The 11,367-nt window shown below is 33.8% G+C and overlaps 1 long non-coding RNA gene across 1 annotated transcript; it reads right to left on the bottom strand.

Annotated features, from left to right (window-relative positions):
• Nucleotides 1–1,377: 1,377 nt before the first annotated feature.
• LOC134484626 (uncharacterized) lies at nucleotides 1,378–11,052 on the bottom strand. Its single transcript, XR_010062144.1, has 3 exons — nucleotides 7,859–11,052; nucleotides 3,876–4,050; nucleotides 1,378–2,211 (listed from the first exon to the last, which is right to left on the bottom strand). It is a non-coding gene; the product is annotated as an uncharacterized LOC134484626 (long non-coding RNA).
• Between the last annotated feature and the right edge of the window lie 315 nt (nucleotides 11,053–11,367).

Here is an 11,367-nt window from a genome sequence, read left to right as displayed (position 1 = left end):
CCTCAGGGTTGTTTTGATTTGCATTTCCCTTATTACTAAAGATGTTGAACATTTCTTTAGGCGTTTCTCAGCCATTCGGCATTCCTCAGCTGTGAATTCGTTGTTTAGCTCTGACCCCATTTTTTAATAGGGCTATTTGTCTCAATGCGGTCTAATTTCTTGAGTTCTTTGTATATTTTGGATATAAGGACTCTATCTTTTGCAGGATTGGTAAAGATCTTTTCCTTCTTTGGGAATCACTATACCTTACCTCAAACTGTGTAACAGAAAAATAATGATAAAAATTTAATGGTTATGGTACAGAGACAAATACCCAGATCAATGGAATAGAATTGAAGACCCAGAAATGAAGGCAAACACCAGGAACTTGGTATTTGACAAAGGAGCCAAAATCATCCAATGGAAAAAACATAGCATTTTCAACAAATAGTGCTGGTTTGACTGGAAATTAGCATGTAGAAGAAGTTAAATCAATCAATTCTTATCACCGCATACAAAGCTCAAGTAAAAGTGGATCAAGGGTCTCCACATAAAACCATATAACCTAACCCTAGTAGAAGAAAAATGTCAAAGAGTCTTGTACACTTGGGCACTGGAGAAATTTCCTGAATATAAAACAAATGGCTTATGCTCTAAGATAAAGATTTGACAAATGGAACTTCATAAAATTGTAAAGCTTTTGTAAGGCAAAGGGCACTGTCATTAGCAAAAAGAAGCAACCAACCGATTAAGAAAAGATCTTTATCAATCCTCCAATTGATAGAGGGCTAAATTCAATCTATACAAAGACTCAATGAATTATGTTACAGGGAATCAAATAGTCCTATCAAAATTGTGTATAGAGCTAAACAATGAATTCTTAACTGAGGAATATCAACATCCTTAGCCATCGGGTAAATGGAAATCAAAAAAAAAAAAAAAAACAAATCAAACAAAACAAAACAAAAAAAAAAAAAAAAAAACCCTGAGATTCCACAGCACACCAATCAGAATGGCTAAGATAAAAACAAATTCAGTAGACAAATGATACTTAAAAGGGTGTGGAGAAAGAGGAACACTCCTCCAATGTTGGTGGGATTGCAAGCTGGTATAACCACTCTGGAAATCAATCTGGAATTTTCTAACAAAATTTGTTCTACATGAGGATCCTGCAATACCACTTCTTGGGTATTTACCCAAAAGATGCTCCAACATATAACAAGGACACATGATGCTATATGTGGAAAGCAACTATATATATATATATATATATATATATATATATATATATATATATATGCATAAATACTCACACATATATTGTATGTATAAACACACACACACATATATACATATATACATATATACATATATACATATATACATATATTTGCCAGAAGCTGAAAAGAACCCAGATGTCCCTCAACAAAGAAATGGATAAAGGAAATGTGGTATATTTACACCCTGTATCCTAAGCTATCAAAAACAATGTTTGCATAAAATTCTTAGGATGGAATTAGAAATTATCATTCTGTGTGAGGTAATAACACAAATAATATAAACTAATTGGAAGTGTGTATCAACCCAAAAGTGTGGAATTCATAAGAAAGAATCCACAGGTCATATGAAGCCCAAACTAAAAGAAGACCAAAATGTGGATGCTACATTGTTTCTAAGAAGAAGGAACAAAATATTCATGGAAGGAAATACAATGATAAAGAGTCAAGCAGGGACTGAAGAAAGGGTCAACCAGAGACTGCCCCACGTGGGGATCCATCCACTATGCCGCCACCCAATTCAGACTTCATTGCTCATGCCAACAAATCCTTGCTGATAGAAATCAGATATGGATGTCTCCTGAGAGGCTCTGACAGATCCCTACTGATATAAATGAGGATGGTTGCAGCTAACCATTGGATTAAACATGGGGGTTTCAATGGAAGTTTTAGAGAAAATACTTAATGAGCTGAAGGGATTTGCAAAACCCCAGGAAGAACAACAATATCAACCAACAAGACCCCACCAGAAATTAGGGGGATTAAACAACCCACTAGTGAGTACAGTTTGAGGAACCAATGATTCCAGCCACATGTGTGGCAGAGAAATGCACTGTCCAGCATGATTGGAATTAAAATCCTTTAATCCAGTGAAGACTTGTTTCCCCAGTGTAGGGTAATGCCAGGGCATTGAGGTTGAAGTGAGTTGGTGGAAATGGGAACATCTTCAAAGAAGCTGGAAGGGGGGTTTATGGGAGAGGGAGAAAAGGAGATACCATTTGAACTGAAAATACATAAAATATTCAGGAAAATTATTAAATAAAAATGACATTATGTCTCCTTAAATTAATAGTAAAATATCATTTCCCATTTCTGATATTGGCTCAAATATTAGAGTTTGGCATTAATTTCATTTGGTCTCTTTTGCTCTCTATAATCAATATGTCCCTTTTTGTTATGACTTATTTAAACAAAACTGTATTTTACAATTTAAAGAAATATAGAATGAAAAAAATACTGACATCATTTGTGATTCAAAGACAGTAACAATTTTACTATATTTCCCTTTACTAAAAGTTAGACATTTCTTTGAAGAAACTCAGATGGATAATATCTAAATTAGTTTATAGGAATGGTACATCAAGTACTTTTTGTTAATAGCGTCAGTCAGGAAATGATTCTAATATTTATGCATTATGGTAGTTGATTATGGAAGACACTGAATGTTCTTAGATTTTGTAATAATGTATATAAATCATTAATTCTTAATGTTTGTTTACAGAAGGAAGTTATCAACGAATACATATATATATATATATATATATGTATAATGTGGCACACGTTTCTAATATAAATAGAGCATATTAAATATATAATTTATGAAGTAAAGGTGAGAAAAATAAGATCCATCATTGATTCTACCTACAGTTGGAGTTAATATATGATTCAGGGATTCATATATTTCATTCTAGACATCTAATGAGATAAAATTAGTGTGGAAAAAGCGAAAACTGCAATTAGCATGTTTGATCTAGTATACATATTTAAAAATTGCTTTTGAAAAAATACTCAGAAAATATTTTCAAGGTTATATATATGGCATATATAAAAATTCACTGTGTCCATAAATTATCAATATCACTCAAGCTACTTTCTCTGGTCTTATTATATTTGAATTATAAAATATACATGTATATGTATGTATGTATACTCACACAGGCACACTCACACACACAAAAACACACACAACAATACTTCTAAAAATTTGAAACAAATTAGTAAAAAATAGTCTTTCAGAGAAAAGTAATGAAAAAGGATGAACTAAATTCCAGTACTCCCAAAAGTGTACATTCTAGCATATAAAACTTTGCCTTATAATTTTTAGAAAAATACGTATGTGGCCAATATATGTAATCAGATCCCATTTGGACTTATTACTCAGAGTTAAAGTAGATATTGAAATTGAGTGGGAAAAATATTAAATAACAAGATTTAGCTATACTTTTTCAATTATACAAAAAAATCTGAGAAATAGTTAAATGACACAACATGTAAAATTGCTTTCTATTAAGCATTGATATCTAAGTGTTAGTCTTCATAGTCTATATAATAGAGAGAACTAAAACTCACAAATTGTGTCCTGGCTTAAATACAATTTTCTTGGCTTCTGAATATACACAGAACCAATCAATACAATGAAAATAGACAGATGTTGTGTTACAAAAAGTAAATGACCTTTTGTTTATTTATTCTGTATGAATTTATATTTGTAGCATTTCTTCCCATGTTTCTGTTGGATATTTTATAAATCCTTACTTTGGTGTGCTTGGTGATTAAATTTATCTGAACATGGCTGAATATGTCAATATAGTAGAATTGGATTCTTGGGGCAGAGAATACCTTTGCGTTAAACCTGGTTAAAATGAAATGGTGGTCACAGTGTGCACAACCAAATAGAAGGTAAGAAACTGTGGCTTCGGGTACCCATTTCTTTATGAGATTTCACTTTGTAGTGTTGGAAGAATTGTTCCGTGATATCAAGAGATCGTGCAGTAAACAGTCCTTTTCTTTATTCCTGTTATGAAAGCAAAATTTGTTGTTTTCAGTTCCTTCAGAGAGCTTGCTAGGTGACTAGATCAATCAGGAATTTGGGAAGAGGGACTTAGATATGCAAAATATATTTTTGGTATTGGAGTTTTTCTAGGTACTTTAGGGAACTAACTTCATAAGATTTGGAATATAATCAGACAAGAGCATGTTAAAGATGTAGACAAGAACGGGGTGTGGTGGCACAGGCCTTTATTCTTAGCACTGGGGAGCAGAAGCAGGCAGAACTCTAAGTTCAAGGCCAGATTGGTCTACAGAGAGAGAAAGAGAGAAAAGGTGAGAGGGAGAGTGAGTTCTGGTACTGCCAGGGATATAAAAGAAACACTGTCACAAAAATGTTCAAGAATAAGTTCTGAATTATACAGAGAAAAATTCTCATTTTATTTTAGTAAGATGTCAATAATCTTTTCTTGATTCTAATGAAATCTCTTAGCTATAAAATAATGTGAGGCACCAAAAATGTAAGAAAAGATGTTATACATCACTATTCCCCTTACACTATAAGTTGAATTATTATTAAATAAACCTATGTAAATACACTTTGAAGGCTTTTCTGTGATTAGCTAAAGGACTTTTACATTGTGAATTAAGAATGTTGGATTTCAGGCCAATATTGAATTGTAATCACTAAGGTGTAGAAGCATATTAAGCATACAAAATAATATATAAAATTTTGCACAATAAAGAATGAGAACCTTTAATTGGTTTTCCTCTAATGTCAACACCTTCTTTTTGTTGGTGTGAAGATTGGATAATTTGAACTAATTTTATGAGAAATACAACCTGCTTTCAGAAGATAAGTAACAGAGAAAGATGAGAAAAAACATATGCTAAGGAACAATGAACTGGGATAGAGTATTCTATGTAATACATAGAACAATAAATTTGACCCATCTGTTACTGGTAAGGTGGGGACTTCATTACGCATATCTATGTACTTAAAAATGTTTTCTTTTCCTTCTTAAGTTTGTATGGTTGCTATGAAAACTATGGGTTTTGTGTTAAGATCTTTGCATATTTAATGATAGTTTTGAAATATTAGTGTTATAATCAAAAGCCGTGCTTTGTACATACTTTTTAAGCAACAAAAAAGAGAAGTGTCTGCTTGGGTATTATGAAGAAAGTTACTATGTTAAACATGAATTAGTTTTTCTGACATATACCTTCTCTTCATCTACCATGCTTGTTGATGAAACCTTAGCACATAGGAATGAATAGTAACCATCTTAGTATAGTCTCAGGATTTTATTGTTTCTTGTTTGCCATGTGCCTTTCTATTAAAAGGCTCTCTTTTCTAAGTCTCTGAATTTAATTGGAGAGGTTTTCAATAACTTCTAGTCCGTTTTTAATTCATATAACCGGTCTTTGGTGTTGTTATTGAATTTTATGACAGTAACTTCTTAATTTTATTTTGAAGGTTTTATATATATATATATATATATATATATATATATATATCTCCAAAATATTTTATAAAAATATTAAATTTTTAGTGTAAGTAACACTTAGAGATGGACAATTTTATAAGCATTCTCTAAAGTATTGAATATTCTACAATTTTAATTTTTATTAAAACATTATAAATACCACATCCTTTATTAACCTTAATGTACACTGATCTAGTTAACATAACCACAAATTTTTATCTTTGAAATTTTTTTCTTAGTTTGTCAGTAATTAATCTTGACTTCTCTATCTGAGCTTTCTCATCATTATTCACAAAAAATCTATTGTTGTTTTATTGAGAATAGTAAGGAATGTTCATTGATATGTAGATACATAAGAATATGACAATATACGAAATGGCATTTCATTAAGCCCTAGGAAAACTAAACTATCATGGTTTCAGGAAAATAAATGTAACTATAAAATATACCAAGTAAGGTAGCAAAGACTCAGAAAGGCAAATACCATGTGTTCTTTCTCATATAGATCATAGAATCTCCTTCTAATATACTTTTATTTATGTGAAGCTGTGGATGGCTTGAGTTTATTTAACTGATATAGGTCGCAGACATTAGAAAGTTGGGTTTTAAACAGTGTGCCATGGAAGATATTGAACATGTGGGATATGGATGTAGATGTAAGAATAATGAAGAGAGACTAGTATAAGTGGTGAGGGACATAGGACAGGAAGGAACAAAGAACTGAAAAAGCAAGGATGAGGTTGAATGTCAACAAGAATAAAATAAGACAACCTGTTACTTTTTAGGTTAGGTTAAAATAAATATTAAAATTTAAAACTAATACCATTATGTTTAATGCTATATACATCATGTTTGAGGAAAAATGCCAGCAAGTGATATCGAAATGGAAATAATATATTTATCTTATTTGATCTTAGTCAAATTATCCATAATTATTTGGTAAAAACATCATTTGTCTGCCAAATTTATTGTACCACTTAAAAAATTGCCTGTGGTATAATCAAACTTTATGATAGTAGACAATTTTATTATTAGGTCAACTTTTAAAATCTGTGATTTGATCTATGTTTTAAGTTTCTTTTTACTTAAATTTGTTCCTCCGGACATTCACACATATTAAATTATCATTTTCAAAGTTGAATACTACTATGAAAATATGATCCAGCAGGGTTTTTGAAATTGCTCAATTATAAGTAATATTATCCGTAAACTACAGGACATTCTCCACTAAGCTCATAGATACAAAGAAGATACACAAGAAGAATGCCCCAAGTGCATAGGATTGAGTCTCATGTAGAATGGGCATAAAATTGTCTAGGAGGCCGATTGAGGGAAGGAACTAGATGGGAGATGGAAGGAAGTGGAGAATGGATCCTGTGTGGGAAGGGACAGGAGATATGATCCAATAGTCAGGAGAAGGAAAGGAAATCTTGAACTTTTAGAGATGAGGAGGTAGGGGAAATCTCCAGGAAGAGAAAGAGTCCAGGATAATGGAGGTACCCACGAATCAATGGGGGTTACCTAAGCTGTGACTTACATTGGTGATATGGAACATTTAGAGGCCAACTCCTGTAGCCCGGAAGGACACCAGTGGAGGGATAAAGACACAAATACAACTACAAAATTTCTAGGCAAAATTTTTCAAGCCTAAAAGAAATTCAGGACCGCATTCTAGGGTCTATGTTCTCCTTTGCTTTATTGATGTCTGTTAATTTTTGTATAAAATAAGGATTTGGGAGATTATCATTAGAAGTAGGTATACAATATTTATATTGTTATATTCACACTTTAGCTGGGCCCACTTTGTTGCAATATCATTGCAAAAAATAAAATTGGAAAACAATATTTTTGAGTACACATTCAGGAATATATATATAAAGTCCTCTTTCAAAGAATGTACACTAAGAAAATGTAATACAAAATTCCTTCAATTAAACGTCTGGAGGGAAAATATTGGACTTTGGGAAACCGAGACAAACTAGGAGCTTGGCCTGTATGTCTCAGGAATGGACGTGGAAGTGGAATTATTTTCCTGAATAATCTCCTCCACACCATGTTCCTAGATCATTTTTACCCATGCCAAGCCCCAGACCAACATTCTCTATTCTGAACATGTAAGAACTAATGAAGCAAAGAGAAGTCTCTAGCTTTACAGATATATAGTATGTAAAGTTTTCCAGTATGTCACAGGAGACACTATTGGAAAGGCACCCTCAAATCTGGTCCATGGGAAAGTTCAGTGAGTCTTGGGTAGGGAATGAGTGGGTTCTCTGAATAAATAGCCTTGATCTGAGCCTTCCACACATTGGAATCATGAGCTGCGAACTTCTCAGAATCATCTGGACTTACCTGCTTGATATGGTTCCTGTAAGTAAGAGAGTTTATATAATCAATTTATTCATTACAAAAGCCAGTTGTTGGGAAGGGCACAGTTGTTCTTCTCAGAGCTTGTGGCTTTTACTCTTTTTGCCCTGAAGAAAAGGTCCAAAGAAACAAAGGAAAGACAAGTATTATCTCCTCAGCTCAGTGTAAACGCCTCCATGCTTTGGATTCCTATTGTGCAATTTGTTTATGACACTGATATCTGGAGAAGAAGAGCTTCTAGTTGAGACTTCATCATCTCAGTCTTTCTATTAGTATTACTCTGAATACCATTCCCTGACAGTGACTATTTAGATTTCTGTGTCAATAGGTTTGATTAGCTGGCAGATTTTTTTCTTTCTTTCATTTTTTTATTTTTTATAAAATTTTATTGCTTTTTTAACTGGATATTTCTACATTTGCATTTCAAATGTTATTTCCTTTCCCAGTTTCTTTTCCATAATTGCCCTATCCAATTCTGCTCCCCTTCTTCTATAACCCACCTTACTGCTCCCTGACATTGCCTTGAACTTGGAGTCAAACCCAATGGCTTCTCCTTCCATTGGTGACCCCAAGACCATCCTTTGTCACATATGCAGTTGGAGCCATAGTTCTGTCCATGTACAGTCTTTGAATATTGGTTTAGTACCAGAAATCTCTGTTTTTTTTTTTTTTTTTTTTTTTTGCATTGTTGTTCTTATGGTGTTGAAAATACCTTTAGCTCTTCTAATCCTTTCTCAAATCCTACCAACAAGATGTCCATTTTCAGTTCACTGGCAGCATAGACTCCTTAGCTTCATCACTCTTATCTACATTTGATTGCGGAGAGAGAGAGAGAGAGAGAGAGAGAGAGAGAGAGAGAGAGAGAGGGAGAGGGAGAGAGAGAGAGAGAGGGAGAGAGAGAGACAGAGAGAGAGACAGAGACAGAGACAGAGAGTGTGTGTATGTGTGTGTGTTTGTGTTTGTGTTTGTGTGTGTAGAGCTAAACAATGAATTCTCAACTGAGGAATATCAACATCCTTAGCCATCAGGTAAATGGAAATCAAAAACAAAATCCTGAGTTTCCATAGCACAGCAATCAGAATGATTAGGATATAATTGGTCCCTTGTACAGCTATGGTGTTTGGTGGATGTTTAACAAGTATTCTGCGCAACTAAGTTAAGAATTTAGAATCCACAAATGACGAAGCCATATAGACGCCATTCTATTCTTATGAACCTACTGAAGTAGAAGATTCACTTGACTTCAAGCCACTCCTCTCCCAGTCCATGTAATGAACTTTATGTTTGGACTGAATAAAGAATCATGGTAAAACATCCAAAACCCTCAAGTCTGGCCATGGAAACACTGGAAGGTAGATATTAGAGAACTGCTATCTACTGCTACCGCAGAACCACATTATAGTCTATGTTGTCCTTTGCTTTACTAATGTGTGGTAATTTTTGGATAAAATAAGGATTTGGGAGTTTGTCATTTAAGTAGATACAGAATATATACACTGTTATATTCACTTTAGTACTGGGCCCCCTTTTTTTCAAAATCAGAGCAAAAAAATGGAATAGGATAATAGAACATTTGAGTACACATTCAGCAATATATATAAAGTCCACTATCAAGGAATGTACACTAAGAAAATGTAATAAAATATTCACTCAATTAAAGATCTGTAGGGAAAATACTGGCTTTTAGAAAAGAAAGATATCTGAGGAAATTGAATTATAGGCCAGAGGAATGGAACTGGGAATAAAATTATTATCCAGTAGAATCTCCTGCACTCCATATTCCTAGATCTTAGGGACCCATGCCAAGCCCCTGACTAACCTTCTCCATTCAGAGCATGTAACCACTAGTGAAGCAGAGATAAGTCTCTAGCTTAAGAGAGATGGAGTACGTAAAGCTTTCCACTGTGTCACAGGAGACATACCTGGAAAGGACACCCTCGAATCTGGTAAATGTAAGGAAAGCTGTTTAGCAGGTAGGAGATGGCAGTTCTCAGTGACATCATAAATAGGACCTCCATGAAAAATCTGTTGTAACTAGGAGAGCCCTAGCTTCTTCTGTGATGTAACAATTATTGTCCTGACAGGAACTGACTCTCACATATTACCTCATTACCTCTCTGGTTTACTAATTTGCCACTAATTCAGAGTAAACAGCCATTTGGGAGTGAGAACAAACAGGATGAGGAGATCAGAGATGTGAAGAAGGAACCTGGCCTTCTGTCTTTGTATGAAAAAAATGAAGAAATAAGTGGTATTTTGAAAAGTTCAGAGAGTCCTTGGAAGGGTTGGAGTGGTATCGCTGAAGAGATAGACTTGATCTGAGACTTACACATATGAGAATCAAGAGCTGGAAGCATCACAGAAGCATCTGGAATTCCCTGTTCTTATGGTTCCTGAATGTCAAAGGGTTTATATCATTCATTTCTTAATTGCAAAGAATAGATTTTGAGAGGGCACAGTTGTTTTTCTGAGAGCTATGGCCTTTATTCTTTTTGCCCAGAAGAAAAAGGTCTTAAGGAAGGAGGTAAAGACAAGTATTGGGTACTTAGCTCAGAGTAAACTCCTCCAAGCTTTGGATACCTATAGTGCATTTTGTGTCTGACACGGATATTTCGGAGAAAGAAGTGCTTCTAGTTGAGACTTCATCATCTTTGTCTTTCCACTAGTATTACTCTGAATACCAATTTAGAGATCTGATTAAATAAGTGTGATTAGTTGGCAGTTTTCTTTACTTTTAAATCTTTCTTTTTTAAATTTTTATCAAATTATAGTGTTTTTAAACTGGATGAGTCTATATTTACATTTAAAATATTATGTCCTTTCTCAATTTCCTGCCCATAAGATCACTACCTGTTCACAATCCCTTCTTCTCTAACCATAATTCTGCCCCTTGAAATTCCCTTGAACTGGGAGACAAACCTAGGTAGGACCAAGGCTTCTCCTTCCATTGGTGCCCATACTCTGCCACATATGCATTTGGAGCCATAGATCTGTCTATGTTCATTGTTTGAATATTGGTCTAGTACCAGAAAGCTCTGGGTCATTGACAATGTTGTTCTTTTGGAGTTAACAACACCTTCAACTATTGTAATCCTGTCTCAAAATCTACCAACAAGATGTCTGTTTTCAGTTCACTGGTTTGCCACTAACATTCACTTCTGTATTTGACATGCTCTAAATGTGTCTCTCAGGAATTATCTATATCCAGTTCCTGGTAGAATGCACTTCTTAGCTTCATATATCTTATCTAGTTTTGGTGGCTGATTTCATATATATATATATATATATATATATATATATATCATATACATATGAAATATATATGATATATATGTATATACTTTTGGTGGCTCCAACAGTTATGAAGTTAGGGGGAATTTTAAAATGGATTCAGTGCAACTAGGTCAAGAATGTAGAGTCCACAAATTGCATTGGCAAATAGATTCCCTCCTGTTCTTATGAAACTATTGAAGTGGGGGTTTCCCTGGTCCTGA

Source organism: Rattus norvegicus, assembly GCF_036323735.1.
Source record: "Rattus norvegicus strain BN/NHsdMcwi chromosome Y unlocalized genomic scaffold, GRCr8 chrY_unlocalized_2, whole genome shotgun sequence".
Lineage (NCBI taxonomy): Eukaryota > Metazoa > Chordata > Mammalia > Rodentia > Muridae > Rattus > Rattus norvegicus.
This window is presented reverse-complemented; position numbering and strand designations above follow the sequence as displayed.